This window comes from Natator depressus, chromosome 25, assembly GCF_965152275.1.
Source record: "Natator depressus isolate rNatDep1 chromosome 25, rNatDep2.hap1, whole genome shotgun sequence".
NCBI classification, from domain to species: Eukaryota; Metazoa; Chordata; order Testudines; family Cheloniidae; genus Natator; species Natator depressus.
This window is the reverse complement of record NC_134258.1, coordinates 1,131,694-1,150,330: the sequence shown is the minus strand read 5'-3', so window position 1 is coordinate 1,150,330 and position 18,637 is coordinate 1,131,694. Positions and strand designations below refer to the sequence as shown.

The window sequence follows — 18,637 nt, the reverse complement described above, 5'->3', positions numbered from 1 at the left end:
AGTAACAAGAACAGGCCTAAGAAGATAAAAGGAAACTGGAGGGTTTACAAAAGTGCAGTCAGGCCTTTCAGGTCTCAATCCCAGCTCTAGTCTGCAAACATCCGTCTAGGCCCTAGGCAGCTCTCCCAGGTACTGAGATGCCAGCAGAAGCCTGGTGGCAATTTAGGTTCTGCTGTGTCCATTCTTCCTTCGTCAACAAGCCCAGGAGTTTCATAGAGTTTAAGGCCAGAAGGGACTGTTAGATCAAGTCTGACCTCCTGTAAAACACAGGCCAATACATTTCATCCAGACACCACATATTGTGGCCAGTGGTTTTAGTTAAAACATTTCAGTGTGGAGACTGAGGTGTCACCATTGCCCAAGTGTCTAGGTGAGACATGCCCACATGATCCCAGCAGGTGTCCATGTCCCAAGCTGCAGAGAAAGGCAAAAAACCCCAGGGTCCCTGCCAATGTGACCTGAGGGAGAATTCCTTCTCAACTCCATGAGTGGCAGTCAGTCTGACCCTGAGCATGTGAGCAGCCACACAAGCCCGGCACCTAGAAAGAAGATTCTTTCTACCACCTGAGAGCCTGGCGCCCCCCCATCCAGTCTCTTGTCTCCAGCTGTGACAGTCCCTGATGCTTCAGAGGAAGGTGGGGGAAAAAAGCCTGGAATACATCTGGCCAGTTGTGCCCTGGGGTATTCCTGAAGCATGAGATTTGATGATAGTCACTGTCATAATGTGGAGCTGCAAGTGTTGGGAGCAGACTGTAAACAGCTGTAAAGCTCTTTTGTTCCTAACAGCTTCCGGGAACTTTAGCTCTTGGCCTGTCTCTCTGTGGCACCCGGGGTGGAGAATGGGATGACTCCTGAGCTCCCGGAGAGCCTTGTAAAGGTGCCAGGGAACAAAGCCTGGCTTCCTCACCTAGAGGAAAGTTAGAAAATTCGGAGATTTAGAGAAACACCAGAAACCAAAGAAGAAAGAGAGATGGGGGATTGGGGTGGGGCGGCAGTTCTGGGGAGCTCTTAGAGCTTGGAAATGTCCAGGGTTTTATACAGGTTAACGTATGTTCTGGATATTGTGCTGGGCCAGTAACATGATGGATGGCTCTGTAGTGAGCTGGCTTTAAGAGTTATTCAGCTCTGAAGGGCCTGGGCCTGAACCCAGTGGTGCAGTGTCCAGCAGAATTGCTCCCACACAGAGGAGCAGATTGGTTGTGGTGCTGCCTGCCTGCCACTCCCTTGTGCCTGATTCGGGTGATGTTGGCAGCTCTGAGAGCTCGAGAGCCAGCAGCAGGTTTATTTTCATCATGTGAGACCAGATGCCTCTCTTGGGAGACAATGTGAAGTGTAATTTGGGCGGCTTGTCTCAAGCAGGGAGCTGTGTCCGTGGCACAGGGAGAGAGGAAGAGGGGTGACAGAATGAGCCCTTCAGTACCTCCACCTCAAGAGCACACAGGAGTTTTGTCAGTGAGACTCAGGCCTCTGAGTGGGCAGTGCTGGACAGCTGCTTGGGCTTTCTGGAGGCATCCCAGGAGGTGCCTCTAAGGGGCTCTTCTTGCCTCTCCTCCTGCTCAGTGTTTACATGAAGCTGCAGGGTGTCTGCTGCTGCAGTGTTGCTGTTCAGCTCAACTTTTCTCCTTCCCACTGAGCACAGATTATAGTCTCAGTAACTCGCCGAGATCGGATGGACCAGGCTGGGTCTCGGCTCGTGTGAGGCAGAGTTGGTGCTTGCTGGCAGGCGAGTGGTGGGAGGCTAGGCCATGGGCACACACACTTAGCCAGTGTTTTACCTCCTCCCAGCCAGACGAGTCAAATCGCCCACAGGAGTTCATCTCCCACCTAGGATGTGATTTTGTAACTACTTAGCTGGGTGTTGAACCCAGAGCATTCAGCACAAGCCCCGGAACTACAGGAGAACTCCACTAGCCTTCAGGCTCTTATCTCCACTTGGGCCAGCTTCTAGAGGGACATGTGATCACGTGCACTCCTGCAGCACACTGCAGACATGGAGCTGCTGCTGCTGACCTTCCAGCCCTAAAACTTGTGTCTGGGAGATATGGCTCTCCCTGTGCCCCGTCGCAGGAGCTGTGATTGGCTGGGAAGTGCTTTCTCTTGTCCCCTAAACTGTATGCTTGAGGTAGTGCTTTTATCTCCATCTTTAGAGTGCCCAGCTGCCATGGGAAAGGGAGCTCTAGGAATCTGTGTTTAATAAAGCAGTGATGAAAGCCAGCGGGAGCTGTGCCCGTTTCCCTGAAGGCAGAGTTTGACCCACAGCTAAAATGTATTGATGATATATTTTCCTTTGCCTGAAAATGAATGGCATCTGGCTAGTGACATAGCTGATACACACACTACTGTAGATCCCACATGTTAGGACAAGGGCAGAAAATTCACATTTACAGTCCTTGGGCTAAGCTGTGCAGGTGCATGTGGCCTTTGGAGGTCCTGTTTGCATAGATCAGGCTGATGAGAGAAGAAAATCTGGGATCCTTATCTGGTAACTCTCCAGCTGTGGAATCCAAGTGGCTTTCTGAATGCAAGGCAGCCTACCAGAAAGCAGCAGAATAAAGAAATGGGGAGGGATGGAAGCTGGTGCCTCCTGGGAACGCCTTGCACTGTTCTTGCTCCGCTGTCTTCACTGTCACTAACTCTTTTCTGCAGCTTGTGTGTGGAGGCAGAGGAGCCCGCCCAGCATTGGCAGTGTTAATCGCAGTGTGGAATCCACGCAGCATCTTGGTGACAGGTGCCTTGAGTCCCCAGCTCCCCCACAGTCAGTTCAGATCCTGCAGTCTCCTCCTCCCTGCTACCCCCATCCCCTGCCATGTATCTTAGGAATAATACAGTCATCCTTTTCCTTTCAGAGGAGGCTGCTGAGAGTTCTGGGCTAACGCTGGACCTTCCAAAGAAGAACATTTTGCCTTCTTCCTTTGTGCGGGAGGAACAAAGAAGAAAAGAACAGGTGGACTCGCAATAACCCCCAAGAACACAGGCGCGTTTTCAGACCAGAGTCCTGCTGTCCTTTGACTCCTGCTTCGGGTGAGTTGTTTTGCCAGTGAAAGCTGCGATTTCCCCACGTGCCAGGGGAGAGCTGCAGGGGTCTGGCGGACACTGTGGGGATGTGGGGATGCAGTAACAGAAGCAGAGGGTTTTCCCAGCTGTGTGTGTGAAGGAACTTCTCTCTCAGTGTTCTTTGCAAAGGGGAGCTAACCTGAAGAGAGTGCCTGGCAAAGCACTCTGCCCTGGCTCTGTGGAGGGCTTATGTTACTGGGCTGTATTTTGTGGGGCTAGAGACTAGGGTGAAGCAGATTCCATTAGGGGGCGTCAGTCTGAGGTGGGAGATTATTTTCTTTGTAGATGCCTGCCTTCTGGGAACTGGACTCAGACCCTGGATCAGAGCGAACCAATGTTCAGTCATTACAAAGTGGTCTGGATTGGAACCTAGCTCCCTGATCCATCTGGTTCCCTGTGGGTTCTCTTCCCAGCTTTGCCACTGCCTCACTGAGTGACCTTGGGCAGGTCCCTTACCCTCTCTGTGCCCCAGCTTCCCTGCTTGTGGGGTAACCATTGCTACCCACGCCGTACGTGTTGGGGAAGGTCTAGGTGGGGACTGTTGTACAGTACTCTCTTAGAGGCAAACAGAAGAGGCGATATTGTTTGGTGTGGAGAAGAAAGAGTAAACAAGGGAAAGGAGGCATTTCCTAGACCTTCGCAGACAGGACACCCCTGCTGGGTAGGTTCATGCCCAGCTCAGAGCCAGCCAAGCTCCCCCATCATTGTACTGCAGAAAGGAGCTGCTCCAAACATCACACAGCAGAGACACTGCTCTTCCCAGTGAGCCTCAAACCTGGCCCCATAGTGCCACCTCAGGGCAAGTGTGAGTAGGCAGTGGCTCAGACACAGCCCAGCAGAGCCCCTCAGCCTCTTTCCTGAGACTCCCAAGAAGGGCAAGTTAGTGCCAAAGTGCAGGAATCATTTGCTGTCCACACCAGTTCCCAGGCAACTGACCAGAGCTCCAAGGGTAACTATCTTGCTAGGGCAGTAGCCCTGTCTGCCTGGCCTCTCCTTGTGGGGACAGAACACCGCTTCCCTTCTGCCTTTGCCCCTTCTTTCCTTCTGCCCTCTCCCCGCGGCACTGGAGACCTCCCCTCCCTTCTGCCCGGGCCTGGTGCTGGAGAACTTCCCTCCACTCTGCCCCCGGCGCTGGAGCACTCCCCTCCCTTCTGCCCCCGGTGCTGGAGCACTCCCCTCCCTTCTGTCATCTGCCCCCGGCGCTGGAGAACTCCCCTCCCCTCTGCCCTCTGCCCACGGTGCTGGAGAACTCCCCTCCCCTCTGCCTTTTGCCCCCAGCACTGGAGAACTCCCCTCCCCTCTGCCCCCAGCACTGGAGAACTCCCCCCCCTTCTGCCTTCTGCCCCCGGCACTGGAGAACTCCCCTCCCTTCTGCCCGTGGTGCTGGAGATCTCCCATGTCCCCAGAGGAGTTAACTTCCGTCCCCAGGGAAGCAGCCAACACACATTCTCTCTGTAACCCCCTGCTCCATGCGGGGGGTACCTCTCTTTCCCCTTGTCAGTCAGTATCTGCCTATTGTATGCTGACCCCACTAGTCTCCTGGCGTCCCATACTCCCCCTCTCGCACTCCTTTAGGGTGCCTCATTGCTCTGCCTGGGAGGGGTTTCATGGCCGCCCCCACAGAATATGCTGGTTCTGTGTGGGACACAATAGCAGCGTTTTCTGGAGATGGGAGAAGTGGGCTCAAATGTGCTGATTATTCCCAAGGTCTCTGGCTACTTCCTAGCTCCAAAGCAAGCCGAGGCAGTGGGAGTGGAGAGGACAGGAGTCTGGGAAGGGCTGTGTGTCGCTGAGGTGAGGTGGGCTCAGTGGACTCACTTGGCTCTGGGACCTGTTCCCAGGGCTGAGCTCTTTGGTGGCAAATGAGGCAGGGTGGTGCAAAGGGGGGGTTCCTTCCAGCAGGCATGAGAGCACAGGTTTCCCTGCTAGCTTCACACACATTAGATTAAAGGATTGCTGCTTCAGGATGCCGAGCTGTTTCTTTCATTGAATCCCACCCACTCTGATTATCTTGAATGAGTTTTTGCAATGGACGTTTCAAATTGGGCTGGCTTTGGCACTTCTTGGGAAGAGGCTGTATAGTCTGCTAATTCGAGTAGTGCCCTGTCCACATGCAGGGTTCTCCCCCTGTTGCTCTAGTTCGGGTGCACCCCTGCTGGTGCGAGTAATAATGGGAGGATGAGGGTACGTGAGCCACCAGGCTTTTAACCATTGTATAAACCCGCTCAGAGCAATGAGAGGTGGTCCGCTTTGCCCTAGTACTCAAGCATTGGTGGGAGAATTTGACAAACTGCGGAGTGCCCACGCTGCCCAAAGTACTGGAAAGCCAGGATTCCTGGGTTCTGATTCTGGCATTACTGTCAACTCCCTGGGTGACCTTGCTGGAGACACTTCCTCTCTTGGTGCCTCCTTTTCCCCCTGTACAATGGAAATAATGATACTCACCAGCCCTTGGAAAGTGCTTTGAGATGTAAATGCAAAGTGTTGTCAATCAGCTCCGTATCATAATCATTCATGGTTTCGTTACAATGAGAGCAACAAGCCCTTCTCACTTATTCCAGGGTGTCGGTGAGGGGAAAGTCTCTGGGCTTCCCTCTGGCCTACGATATGCCAAAAGATGCAATACAAGCACTTAGTTCAATATGTAACACGTAGGGCAAAGCACTCAGCAATCCCCGCTCACCCTGTGTCCCTGCCTGGCCAGAACGACCAGCTGGGCCAGTTGTGTGTCTGTCCTTTGCTTCCAGTTGGACAAGGCCATGGAAAGGGAGTTATTGGCTGAGGCTCTAAAGGTTTTTATTGATTGATTGAATTGCTGCCCCCTTTTTGCTCATGTTGCTTGGTAGCTGATCCCCTCTGTGCCTGGGACCGCTGGGTTTGTCCCTGTGCCACAGCCTTGCTTGGGGCTTGGCACGCAATGTACTGCTGCCGTGGTTGGAATTGGTGATTGTGCAGCACAACGCCTCCTCCAGCAAGTGCCTCGCTGGTGAGTTACACACATGAACAAAAGGAGAAGGGCATTCACTGAGTCACCCCAGTGAGCGCATGGGGGAGAAACTGATCCCTCACATTCAAATTTAGTCTCTCACGGGGCCTTAAAAGGGGGAAAAGCCCCGCTGGGATTGTGGTGCTTTCCTAAGGGCTCCCAGAACCATAAGCTACTGTATTACCTCTTTGCCGGAGCTTACAGTGTGTGTCTGCTCCCTGCCACACCCATCTGTCTGCATCACCGGCCAACTCCTTGAGACTCTGCCAGTCTAAACCTTCCCTTGCAAGTAACATTCAGTGCCCCAGGATGTCTCTCTGCAGTGTCCAGTCCCTCTCACTGGACACTCACAGAAATTACCAAGGGGCACTGCCTCCAGAGAGACAGTGCGCACCCCAGCCTATTAGCTTAGCTGAGGACACACACTTCACTTTGATATACAGCACTGAGATGGTTTATAGTCAAACTAAGAATAGATTTATTAATAAAGAGCATGGATTTAAGTGACACTAAGATAGAGTAATAGAGACAAAAATGGTTCCAGATAAAACAGAAGTACAAACACGCTTTGTAGAGTCTAAAATTTAAGATTACAATCCCGGTCGCAGGCAGTTTTGAACCTATAGTCAGTTCTCAGCGTCTTCAACCCACATGGCTGAAGGATCTGTCTTTCACAGATTCCAAGAGCGCTGGCCTCTTTTGTCCCTTGGGTGATGGATAACTAAGGGGTTCTCTCCCTTTCTTTTTATAGTCCAGTAAACCTTTCAAATGGATTCTTTTGAAGTGTATCTCCAGATAAGGATTTTTTCCTCTGCTGCATGTGCTCCAGGAAGCTGACACCAAGCTGTCTTCCTCATCCTCTGGACAATCTGCTTTTTCAGTTGGTTTAAATGTGTAGGTGTAAATATACTTTCATTCTCCTTGGGATCACCTTTCTTAATTTATAAGAGAGACAGAGTCAAACAGACAAAAGAATATTCCTTTGTCTAGGACAGTCTTGTTCATCAGCTCTACTTGGATTGTGCTTTGTCTAAACACATTTTAGTAACTTATTTTCCTCAGGCATAAATAATTCTTTATACACAACCTGTACATACATCATGCAATGATATTCATGACCAGTATGTTCCCAGTTTTTATATGATACCTTGCAAGACACTATTTGGATAAATATTATGATACACGCAATGTGTTACATGTAGTGAGTTTGTCAGGCCTGGCAACAGTTATAGTTACAGGCAGTGAACCCTTTGTCAGAGGGCAGTGAGACCTCCTGTTGTGTTAGTTGTTCTAGGATTTTGCTCACCAGGAGCAGCCTCTCTTTTTAAGGTGACGTAGCATGGGCCACTGGGGATTTGCTTTGCTGGCTGCCCCATTGCCACTAGGACAGCTGTGGAGTAGCCAGGTTGAGGCACTCTCTCTTCTGTCCCAGGACAACAAATGGAGTTGTGTTGTGTGCACACAGCAACTGGTTTTCTCTGCCTGCCCATTACTGTGGCGCTGCACAAAATTAAAGAGCAAGAGAGAAAAGGAGCCTGGACCACAACACAGCCATGTGCCATTGTATCTGTGCACCTGAACCTACCACCCTGCTAACTGTGTGTGTGTGTGTGTGTGTGTGTGTGTGTGTGTGTATCAGAGCATGCTGGGAAAATCTGGACAGCTATCCCACACTGCCTGTGCAAGTGACTGCACACCCAGCATACAAGCTGGGAACAGGAAGTGCAGAGGCCGAGTAAACAGGAAAGATAATGAAAATAGTTATCTGAATGTCACCAAAATTCTCACAAAGTTTGGCTTGAAAGTTGGGCCAAGGTTTGAGGGCTGGGGATGGGTAGGGTGACATATTTCCTTATGCTGAATACAGGACACCTGGTAAAATTACTTGTATTCAAGCGAGTTCAACGGCAATCAGTCATGCAAATGTTCAAATTAACATCAAGGTGACTGATGTTAAAAGAAATACTGCTAGTTGGATTCTTTTCATTTACCTTTGTATGTTTAAGATTTTAGCGCTCACACAGGGAGGGGTGACACCCACACACACACACACACACACAGAGGGAGAGGGGTCTCTCACACACACACACACACACACACACACACACACACACACACCTCTCTCACACTGACCCAACCCTCCCTGCCTGCGCTGTGCACCCTTCATACCTGACTGGGCCCCCAGGACAGACCTGCCTCTCCCGGAACCTGGCACCACATCTTCCAGAGGCAACAAGTGGGGGGGCACACAGGGTCACATGCCCCATCTCCCCAGATTTGGGCCAGGGTTCACATCAGAATGTGGCCGGCAGCAGCCTTTTGGCACTGTGCGGGAGGGAAGGGATGGGAGCTGCTTCCAGCTGCAGGAGAGTAGGGGAGAGGGAAGGGAAGACCTGGCCCGTGTCTTTGCAGAGCTCATCTCTCCCCCACCCCACCCCACCACTCCTGTGTGGCTGGAAGCAGCTTGTCCCTTCCTGCCCGCACAGTGTCATAGAATCATAGAACAGAGTTGGAAGGGACCTCTGGAGGCCATCTAGTCCAACCCCCTGCCCAGAGCAGGACCAATCCCAACTAAATCATCCCAGCCAGGGCTTTGTCAAGCCTGACCTTAAAAACTTCTAAGGAAGGAGATTCCACCACCTCCCTAGGTAACCCATTCCAGTGCTTCACCACCCTCCTAGTGAAAAAGTTTTTCCTAATATCCAACCTAAACCTCCCCCACTGCAACTTGAGACCATTACTCCTTGTCCTGTCATCTGCTATCACTGAGAATAGTCTAGATCCATCCTCTTTGGATCCACCTTTCAGGTAGGTGAAAGCCGCTATCAAATCCCCCCTCATTCTTCTCTTCCGCAGACTAAACAATCCCAGTTCCCTCAGCCTCTCCTCATAAGTCATGTGTTCCAGAACCCTAATCATTTTTGTTGCCCTTCACTGGACTCTCCAATTTCTCCACATCCTTCTTGTAGTGTGGGGCCCAAAACTGGACACAGTACTCCAGATGAGGCCTCACCAATGTCGAATAGAGGGGAACGATCACTTCCCTCGATCTGCTGGCAATGCCCCTACTTATACACCCCAAAATGCCATTGGCCTTCTTGGCAACAAGGGCACACTGTTGACTCCTATCCAGTTTCTCGTCCACTGTCACCCCTAGGTCCTTCTCTGCAGAACTGCTGCCTAGCCATTCAGTCCCTAGTCTGTAGCGGTGCATTGGATTCTTCCATCCTAAGTGCAGGACTCTGCACTTGTCCTTGTTGAACCTCATCAGATTTCTTTTGGCCCAATCCTCCAATTTGTCTAGGTCCCTCTGTATCCTATCCCTACCCTCCAGCGTATCTACCACTCCTCCCAGTGTAGTGTCATCCGCAAACTTGCTGAGGGTGCAATCCACACCATCCTCCAGATCATTAATGAAGATATTGAACAAAACTGGCCCCAGGACCGACCCTTGGGGCACTCCGCTAGATACCAGCTGCCAACTAGACATGGAGCCATTGATCACTACCTGTTGAGCCCGACAATCTAGCCAACTTTCTACCCACCTTGTAGTGCATCCATCCAGCCCATACTTCTTTAACTTGCTGACAAGAATACTGTGGGAGACCATGTCAAAAACTTTGCTAAAGTCGAGGAATAACACGTCCACTGCTTTCCCCTCATCCACAGAGCCAGTTATCTCATCATAGAAGGCAATTAGATTAGTCAGGCATGACTTGTCCTTGGTGAATCCATGCTGACTGTTCCTGATCACTTTCCTCTCCTCTAAGTGCTTCAGAATTGATTCCTTGAGGACATGCTCCATGATTTTTCCGGGGACTGAGGTGAGGCTGACTGGCCTGTAGTTCCCAGGATCCTCCTTCTTCCCTTTTTTAAAGATTAGCACTACATTAGCCTTTTTCCAGTCTTCTGGGACTTCTCCCGATCGCCATGAGTTTTCAAAGATAATGGCCAATGGCTCTGCAATCACATCCGCCAATTCCTTTAGTACTCTCAGATGCAACGCATCCGGCCCCATGGACTTGTGCACGTCCAGTTTTTCTACATAGTCCCAAACCACTTCTTCCTTCACAGAGGGCTGGCCTCCTCCTCCCCATGCTGTGCTGCCCAGTGCAGGAGTCTGGGAGCTGACCTTGTTCGTGAAGACAGAGGCAAAAAAAGCATTGAGTACATTCATTTTTTCCCACATCCTCTGTCACTAGGTTGCCTCCCTCATTCAGTTAGGGGCCCACACTTTCCTTGACTTTCTTCTTGTTGCTAACATACCTGAAGAAACCCTTCTTGTTACTCTTGACATCTCTTGCTAGCTGCAACTCCAGGTGTGATTTAGCCTTTCTGATTTCATTCCTACATGCCCAAGCAATATTTATATACTCATCCCTGGTCATTTGTCCAATCTTCCACTTCTTGTAAGCCTCTTTTTTGTGTTTAAGATCAGCAAGGATTTCACTATTAAGCCAAGATGGTCACCTGCCATATTTACTATTCTTTCTACATATCGAGATGGTTTGTCCCTGTAACCTCAATAAGGATTCTTTAAAATACAGCCAATAAGGATTCCTCAATAAGGATTCTTTAAAATACAGCCAGCTCTCCTGGACTCCTTTCCCCCTCATGTTATTCTCCCCGGGGATCTTGCCCATCAGTTCCCTGAGGGAGTCAAAGTCTGCTTTTCTGAAGTCCAGGGTCCGTATTCTGCTGCTTTCCTTTCTTCCTTGTGTCAGGATCCTGAACTCGACCATCTCATGGTCACTGCCTCCCAGGTTCCCATCCACTTTAGCTTCCCCTACTAATTCTTCCTGGTTTGTGAGCAGCAGGTCAAGAAGAGCTCCGCCCCTAGTTGGTTCCTCCAGCACTTGCACCAGGAAATTGTCCCCTACAGTTTCCAAAAACTTCCTGGATTGTCTGTGCACCGCTGTATTGCTCTCCCAGCAGATATCAGGATGATTGAAGTCGCCCATGAGAACCAGGGCATGCGATCTAGTAGCTTCTGCGAGTTTCTGGAAGAAAGCCTCATCCACCTCATCCCCCTGGTCTGGTGATCTATAGCAGACTCCCACCACGACATCACCCTTGTTGCTCACACTTCTAAACTTAACCCAGAGACACTCAGGTTTTTCTGCAGTTTCATACCGGAGCTCTGAGCAGTCATACTGCTCCCTTACATACAGTGCAACTCCCCCACCTTTTCTGGCCTCCCTGTCCTTCCTGAACAGTTTATATCCATCCATGACAGTACTCCAGTCATGCGAGTTATCCCACCAAGTCTCTGTTATTCCAATCACATCATAATTCCCTGACTTTGCCAGGACCTCCAGTTCTCCCTACTTGTTTCCCAGGCTTCGTGCATTTGTATATAGGCACTTGAGATAACCCGCTGATCACTCCTCATTCTCAGTATGAGGCAGGAGCCCTCCCCTCTCACACGCTCCTGCTTGTGCTTCCTCCCGGTATCCCGCTTCCCCACTTACCTCAGGGCTTTGGTCTCCTTCCCCCAGTGAACCTAGTTTAAAGCCCTCCTCACTAGGATAGCCAACCAGCTTGCGAAGATGCTCTTCCCTCTCTTCGTTAGGTGGAACCTGTCTCTGCCTAGCACTCATCCTTCTTGGAACACCATCCCATGGTCGAAGAATCCAAAGCCTTCTCTCTGACACCACCTGCGTAGCCATTCATTGACTTCCACGATTCGACGGTCCCTACCCTGGCCTTTTCCTTCCACGGGGAGGATGGACGAGAACACCACTTGCGCCTCATAGTCCTTTATCCTCCTTCCCAGAGCCACGTAGTCCGCAGTGATCCGCTCAAGGTCATTCTTGGCAGTATCATTGGTGCCCACATGCAGAAGCAGGAAGGGGTAGCGATCCGAGGGCTTGATGAGTCTCAGCAGGCTCTCCATCATATCGTGAATCTTAGCCCCTGGCAGGCAGCAGACTTCTCGGTTTTCCCGGTCGGGGCGGCAGATAGATGACTCAGTCCCCCTGAGGAGAGAGTCCCCGACCACCACCACCCTCCTCCTTCTCTTGGGAGTGTTGGTCATGGAACCCTCAACCCTAGGACAGTGCATCTCATGCCTTTCAACTGGTGGAGTCTCCTTCTGCTCCCTTCCCCCAGAGGAATCATCTGGGCCATTCCCCACAATGGTACCTGTGGAGAGAACATGAAAACGGTTACTTACCTGTATCTGCGTTGCTGGTACATGGATGTTCCCCCTTCTTCTTCTGGAGGTCACATGCTGCCAGATTTCTTCACTGTCCTCCTGTCCCCGCTGTGCAGCCTGCTCTGAATCTTCAGAACATTGTGTCCGTAGAAGCATATCCTGACGTCTGTCCAGGAAATCTTCAGTTTCTCTTATGCAACGCAGGGTCGATACCTGTTGCTCCAGACCTTGAACCTTCTCTTCCAATATGGAGACCAGCCTGCACTTTGTACAGACAAAGTCGCTTCTGTCCTGTGGAAGAAAGACAAACATGGCACATAGAATATCAGGGTTGGAAGGGACCTCAGGAGGTCATCTAGTCCAACCCCCTGCTCAAAGCAGGACCAATCCCCAATTAAATCATCCCAGCCAGGGCTTTGTCAAGCCTGACCTTAAAAACTTCTAAGGAAGGAGATTCTACCACCTCCCTAGGTAACGCATTCCAGTGTTTCACCACCCTCCTAGTGAAAAAGTTTTTCCTAATATCCAACCGAAATCTCCCCAACTGCAACTTGAGACCATTACTCCTTGTCCTGTCATCTTCTACCACTGAGAATAGTCTAGAACCATCCTCTCTGGAACCACCTCTCAGGTAGTTGAAAGCAGCTATCAAATCCCCCCTCATTCTTCTCTTCCGCAGACTAAACATCCCCAGTTCCCTCAGCCTCTCCTCATAAGTCATGTGTTCCAGACCCCTAATCATTTTTGTTGCCCTTCGCTGGACTCTCTCCAATTTATCCACATCCTTCTTGTAGTGTGGGGCCCAAAACTGGACACAGTACTCCAGATGAGGCCTCACCGATGTTGAATAGAGGAGAACGATCACGTCCCTCGATCTGCTCGCTATGCCCCTACTTATACATCCCAAAATGCCATTGGCCTTCTTGGCAACAAGGGCACACTGCTGACTCATATCCAGCTTCTCGTCCACTGTAACCCCTAGGTCCTTTTCCGCAGAACTGCTGCCTAGCCATTCGGTCCCTAGTCTGTAGCAGTGCATTGGGTTCTTCCGTCCTAAGTGCAGGACCCTGCATTTATCCTTATTGAACCTCATCAGGTTTCTTTTGGCCCAATCCTCCAATTTGTCCAGGTCCCTCTGTATCCTATCTACCACTCCTCCCAGTTTAGTCTGTGCAGGTCGTAACAGCTGAACGCTCCCCATCCATATTACCTTCCTACTACGAGCTTCCTCAGGAGATGCAGTAATTACTCAGAGACGTCATTAGGGTGTAAGCCTCAGTGGGCTCACCCCAGGTGAACACCTCCAGGCTACTGTTAGCCACCAGCATAACCCAGCTGCCTCCGGCTACAGCCCAGGCAGGAAAGGGTTAAGCCCTAAGGATGCATTGTGCACCAGGGAACCTGACTGCAAGGGCTTCAGGAAACCTGGCCAGAGAGGGGGCTCAGCAGGGGAGGGTGCCTAGGGGCCAGAGCAGCCCCATGCTCCCTGGAGCAGGACCAGGGGTGGGAAGGGAAGGAAGAGGGTGCTAAGCCCCTGCCCTGGGCGTTGCTGTGGAGCCTCTGGGTTTGGGGTGTGAACAGGCTGGAAATCACTTACCCCCACCATCTGCCACTCCAGAGCTTAGCTGAGGGGCAGATAGGGTTCCCCATGTCAGCGCTGTGCAGGGCTTTGGCACATTCAGGTCTCAGCTCTTCCTGGCCAGCACCTCGAGCTGGAGGGTCTTGGGCTTTCCTGGGGCACCGGCCCAGCCAGAGGCAGTGGGGGAAGGAAGGCGCCTGCAGGCCAGGCTGCTGGTGAGCTGAGCGCTCTGACCAGGGGCTGGTTCTCTGCATAGAACTGGGAGTGGGATGTGCCCCACCGGGACGGGGGATATGGAGGGGCAGGGGAGCTGGGGGAGGGGGGCGAAGGGGCAAAGCAGGGCGAGGATAGCAAGAGGGGGAGCACGTAAAGGGCTGATGGGTGAGCCGCAGAGGTGACATGTAACCAGCCGCCGCCTGGCACCTGCCTGCACTCACCAACCCCCGCAGCTCTCAGACCACAACCAGTGCCAGCCGGAAATGGGGTGGGGGATGTGCTGGCTGAGAGCCAGAACACAGCGGGGGCTGCGCTGACGGACCGGCAGGGGGAGCGGCTGGCCCTGTGCACTGCATCTTCGCCCTGCCCCCAGCCTTGCACACCCACCCCCATCGTCGGCCACCAGACCCCCCTACTCACCGCTGGTGGGAGGGCGGCTGGCGAGCGGGGTTCTGGCCAGCAGCAGGACCCTCAGTACTGGTGGTGGAGACAGAAAGTATGGGACAATTTGCCTGTTTTTAAGAAAAAGTCAGGACACCTGCAGGAGGGCTTAAATACGGGACTGTCCCTTTAAAACTGAACATCTGGTCATCTAGGGAAGGGGCATCATCTTTTAGCCAAACTGGTTCATCTGTCAATCTAAACTCTGCTTCTTTCTCACCTTCTCCACCAATCCCCCTCTCCTGGTAGCCTGGTCCCCACAACCATCTTCTCCAGGCAGAGAGCAGGAATCCTCACTGCACAGTTGTAGCTAGAAGCTGGACAGTGAGTGTGGATTTGGGCAGCAGTGCACAAAACAGATTGCACAAGGTTTGGCTAAAATCTCTCTTCTTCCAACCATGCCGAGCTCTCCTCAGAATCCATCTTTCTTTCTTGGTATCATGACAGTGCAGACAGTCCCCAGCGAGGATCATGATTCCATTGTGCTGAGCACGGTACCAACACAGGGGAAGAGACCGTCTCCGCCCTGAAGAGACAGTTAAAGGAAGCTCTGTTAATCCCATTTTACAGATCAGAGACTAAGGCACAGGGGATTTTCATTATGGCTGGTGATTTGCCCAAGGCAGTGTAGGAAGCCTCTAACAGAGCTGCAAATTGAATCCAATTCTCTGAACTTTGTATCCAGTGCCTTATCCTCAAGAGCACCCTGACTTCTCCAGCAGTGACCCTCCCACCTTGCACTGCATCAGCAATACCTGGCTTGCTCTGCCCAGGCATTTTAAAATGGAATGTCAAGTTCTGAGTTTGGATTGTACAAACCCTGCTGACCATCTCCCACAAGGAGCAGAGTGCACAGGGCCCCTAACAACCCTCTACCCCAGCCAGTGGAGAAACTTGCTTGGTCCTTTTTTAAAGAATCAGGTCCCTGTAAACTCACCTGTGAAGATCCAGTTCCTGAGGTTAACACCAACTGCCCCAAAAGCGACAGGATCTTAGAAGGGGCTGTCCAGAGAGATTTTGTTTATCTTTTACCATAGAACTCATAGAATGCACAAGACTCTGTGCTGGCCTCACTCAGAGATGTCCTTAGTCAGTCGTGTGTTGTAGCTGGAGTCTTTCTGAGATGGTGGGAAATAGGCCAGCTCAGTGAAATGAAACCCCGGTTTATGAAATGGGTTATGTAACAGGCCTGTCCTCTTGCATCATCTGTAAAGCACTTGTCGCTTCAGATCCTTCCAGGCCTTTGAGTGTGTTCATGCCTCTCATGGTATTTGTAGTGTTATCCTTGGATCGTGGCTCAGCTCCCACCCCTGGTCTGCAGGGGACCCAGGCCACCCCAAAGCCTGCTCATTGCAACCAGAATTTTGGGTGAGAGGGGAATTGCTGGCCCCTCACGTAACAGCAGGTATGTTGGAGTCTTTTGAGGCATTTCAGTGTTTGCAAATGGATTTATTTCTGAGTCTTCACTGACCCCTCGGAGAGTTTCTTGTGCTAGGGAGCCCTGCGCTGTTGTAGCTCCAGAACAGGCTCCTCTCCAGTGGGGCTGGCAGAACCCGGCACCATCTGAGGGGGTGTGAAACGTCTGAGATTTCCTTGCTGTACAGACAATTGGAAAGTCATTATTGCTCTGTTTTTTTCAAAAAGATCTACCCTCGGAATGAGCCTGGGGAAGTTCTGGGGCCTGTGTTACGCGTGAGCTTGACAGAGTTCCAGTTGTTTCTGAGTTTGACAATTAATATGGATTGTTATTTTTTTTAAAAAAATTAGTTTATTTTTATTTGTACAGTGGCTGGAAATGAAGGAGGTGGGGTTGGGCTTTGGGTAATGCCAACAGCGGGGCTGCAGGGGGTTCCCAGCACTAAGAGCAGGACTGCAGGGGGCTCCCTGGTAGGGCAGGGGCCCAAGACACCTGGGCACAAGGTGCAGAAGAGACTGCGGAGCAGAGCCCCCAGCCAGGGGCGTGTCCACAGGGGAGGCCATCCCACTGCTGAACAGCTCCTGCCTTGGGGGGGCTTCTACGCCTCTGACTGGTGAGTGAGCAAGGCCATGACAGCAGAGCTGCAAAGGGCTACATGCATGGCCACTGGGCCAGCGACTCTGGATCCCTGCAGTCACAAGGGTGTAGGGAAGGCTGTAGTCCTGGCAGGACATAAGAGACCCTGCAGTTGTGGGCACGAGGAGGAGTTCCCTGCTGTGGGGGAGGCCGCTTGGTGCTGAATGGCTGCTGACTGGGACAGAGCCATTCAGCAGTGGGCCAGAGTCTCTGCTCCTCCCAGTCCTGGCCCAGAGTCTCTGCTCTCCTGGGCCAGGACTGCACCCGTCCCTGCATCGTGTGCCTGCGGGAATCAGGTGTCACTGGCCCTGCAGCAGCAAAGGGAGCCCTCTGCATCTCCACTGTCAGAGCACGGGAACGGGTCTGTGACAATGAGGCTGCGGCTGGGGACACGCGATCCTTGCAGACCCAAGGCGTGGGGGGAGGCTGCACTCCTGTTGACTGTTACTGAGCAATATATTTTTCATCAATTTCAGTGTGTCAGCAGAAATAGATGTTTTCTGACATCTGTCAATTAAAATCTAATCCTGCCAAGCCTGCTTATCCAGGGGCGCAGACTAGATGATCACAGTGGTCCCGTCTGGCCTTGGAAACTAGGACTCTGTGCTGCTTCCTGGACCAACAGCAATAAACCAAAACCCAGCAGCGCTGAGAACTCATGCTCCAAACTGAGAACTTGCACTCCAGCAGCCTCCCCTTGGCTTGCTTACAAAAATGGGTCTCTCAGTTCCAAAATCACTGAGTCTGGGAGTATTGCCATTATGTGGGAGCAGATTACCAGAAATAGCAGAGCCCAGTGCAGTATGCATAGACAGGGGAGAGCATGTGCATTTTACCTACCCAACGGGGGCATTGTATAAGCTCTCAAGACTATTTCATTGCATTTTTAAGGGGTATGACTGCAGCCCACCTCTCAAGTGAACCAGCTTTTGCAAGGGGTTCCACATTTTAACAGAATCCAGTTTTGTTCCACGGGCTGCAAAATCAGGCAATTTTCTACAGGTGAGAAAGACACTGCTCTCTCAGATACTCTGTAGACTAAGGGAAAGTGTGGAGCTGGGAATCAGGAGGCTGTGTGTTCAGGCCTCACCTCTACTGACTGCTCTTTCTGTTTCCACGCTCTTATTATTGACCAGAACCTCATACCCTGGAGTAGAGTCCTCGAAGAGCTAGGTGGCCTAGTGCTTAGTGCACCCAGTTTTTGTCTCCCAGACAAAAGGGGGCAGAAACATCTGGTTCCTGCCCCTAGGCCAGAAGAATCACAGCCTCGGTCTGTTTTGGGGCCTTGGTCTCAACCAGCTGTGGTAGGGGGACCCAGAGCCTCTCTCTTCACCTGGTCTCAGGCCAGGCCCTATTTGGGAGCTGTACCAGCAGAGTCCTCTACAACAAAACTCCTAGTCTGCTATCCTGGGTCACTTCCTACTTGTATTCGCCTTCAGTTTGGGGTGCAGTCCCCTGCTGTCCAAACAATCAGGAACTTCAGAGTTCAAAACTGAGCCAGGTTCTCCAAAGGGTGTTGCGGAAGGCACTGCCAGGGGACGTCCCCAGTACTGGGGGCTCATCTCAGGCTCAACTTTCCGTCTGGCTTTGTTCTAGGAGAGGGCTTATCTTTCCTCCAGCCCATTTACCTCCCCCGTAACCTGGGCTTCTGGGGTCTTTAATTTGCTTCTCCAGCCAGAGTGTACTCTGCAGGCCTGGGAAGAGGGGGATTGGCCCAGGATTGTCCTTGAGCCCTTTTAGGCCCAGTGCAGGGTTTGTGTACCCCTTCACATACCCAACCTATCCTTCCCTACTTTACAAATAGGTCCACACAGTTAACTGGACATTGTTACTGAAACGTGCCTGGGAACAGAACCCAGGTCTCCAGCAAGACCAGGCTAAGTTTTAGCTACTTGGCTGCACTGCCTTTCCCATTGGGTATGCCACATGTATGTCTAGTTAGTCTGGCTCTAACCACTGCACCACATTCTGCTCTCAGCCCCAGCGATAGAACTCAGGAGCACTGCTCTCCAGTAGTTTACTTCTGACTAGCAAATAGCTGTTTCACCCACTGTCAGAATCATATACTATCAGGGTTGGAAGGGACCTCAGGAGGTCATCTAGTCCAACCCCCTGCTCAAAGCAGGACCAACACCAACTAAATCATCCCAG

General features: G+C 51.6%; 1 protein-coding gene across 1 annotated transcript in view; it reads left to right on the top strand.

The window, feature by feature from the left end:
• The first annotated feature begins 2,622 nt into the window (after positions 1 to 2,622).
• The window catches only part of LOC141977793 (excitatory amino acid transporter 1-like), a 122,181-nt gene continuing 106,166 nt past the window's right edge, over positions 2,623 to 18,637 (top strand). The window contains exons 1-2 of the mRNA XM_074939476.1: positions 2,623 to 2,755; positions 2,847 to 3,021. The gene's annotated coding sequence lies outside the window, so the exon portion shown is untranslated. The remainder of the gene's footprint in view (positions 2,756 to 2,846; positions 3,022 to 18,637) is intronic.